Here is a 1608-nt window from a genome sequence, read left to right as displayed (position 1 = left end):
TTATATGGGTGTTGCTCATGATGTTGCTCAATTGATGATCAAGTCATTGTGATATTTATATCATATCCATATGATAATGAGCAATGTGTTTACGAAGTTGCTTGGATAAACGATGATCAACCCCAAAGTGGTTAATGGTGAAGCTAGTCTACTTACATGAAGTAGCATTGTAGTAGCTTTGACTGGATTCTCAATGGTGGTCCATTATGCTAAGCTTAAGTTGATTCCTTGTTTCCTTGAGGGTTTTCTCATAAGGTGTTGAAAAAGGTTATAGCATTCATTTGCTATAACTTGTTAGTTGATCTGTTAGCATTTGGAGTAAATTGCTGGATGGAAAAGGTGTGAGGTTTGAGGCATTAACATCACTAGCACTTGTGTTAGTGGAAGTGGTATTATTATTTCAAGTGATGAGGATTTTCCTTAAAGCTTGATTTTTCATGTCATTTTTCTTGTTAGTGTTTTGGCTTCACATTGGATCTTGAAAGTGTTGAAGAAAAGTGTTGGTGCAATATAGATGTCCGAAGATATAGTCTTCATGATCAAGCTTTAGATGTTCATTTTGCATTTTGCAGATATCAGTGTTGAATGTCGGATATATGGGCAAAAAGATGTTCGGAGTTTAAGCACGCTATGGGTTATGAGAATTTGTGTTGAGGTGAACCTATGTGAAGTTGTTAGTAGGAGGAAGTTGGTTAAGTTTTGGAAGTTTGTATTTCTAGACTGAGAGTCATTCTTTCTCTAGGATAGAAATTTTCCACAAATTTTCTTAAACTTTTCCAATGGCTAATCTGTTAATCACTTTGCCCAAAAACCATTCTATTTTTGTAAGCCAATACAAACTAGTGAAAGGGTTGGAGTTGATTTCAGTTAGCCTAAACTTTAGTAAATAGTTTGTATGATGCAACTTGAAAAGGATGCTGACTTTTGGGGCTAAAGCAATTGAGTTGGATAGAGTTTGGAGTTGGTGTAGAAAAGTGGTCGTTACACTTTTCTAAGAAAGGTGACCCTTGTACTTTTCTTCTGTAGTATTATGCTTGGTGGCAAGTTACACCTTGCATTTCATTATACTCTATGAGAGTAGTGAGCTCTCACTGATCTTGACTTGGTTTTGGTAGCCCTGTGCCTTGGCTGAGGATGGTGATGTCCAACTTAGTTATTTAAAGTTGAGATGTTGGTACCCATACTATAGCTTTGTCTATAAAGAGGTTGTGTACCGATATAGATCCATCTCATGGTCATCACTTTAATTTCGACTAAGTGTTGATCATGCATAGCTAGCCTCTTCAAGGCATACTTAGAGTTAGTGGCTAAATGCATTAGTGAGTTTATTGGGGTTGAGTTGGATTCAAGTGGTCATTTTGTTATGTTTGTCCATAAACCTTTATCTCATATTTGAGGTATTATGTTTATGTTGGATGAGACTTGATGACATGAGTTTAGTGTTAGGTCTTGTGAAGGCAAGTTGAAGGGTGATTGTTGGTTGCTTTGCAACTAATGATTACTTGTAAACTTAGTTGAGGACTGTTGACACTTGCTTCACTCGATGAAGATTTATCAGTGATGGGTTTACTTTACCGAATGGTGTTGTGGAGGATCGTGTCGTTAGAC

This window comes from Selaginella moellendorffii, unplaced genomic scaffold (assembly GCF_000143415.4).
Source record: "Selaginella moellendorffii unplaced genomic scaffold, v1.0 SELMOscaffold_72, whole genome shotgun sequence".
Classification (NCBI taxonomy): Eukaryota; Viridiplantae; Streptophyta; class Lycopodiopsida; order Selaginellales; family Selaginellaceae; genus Selaginella; species Selaginella moellendorffii.
Note: the sequence above shows the minus strand (reverse complement) of the source record.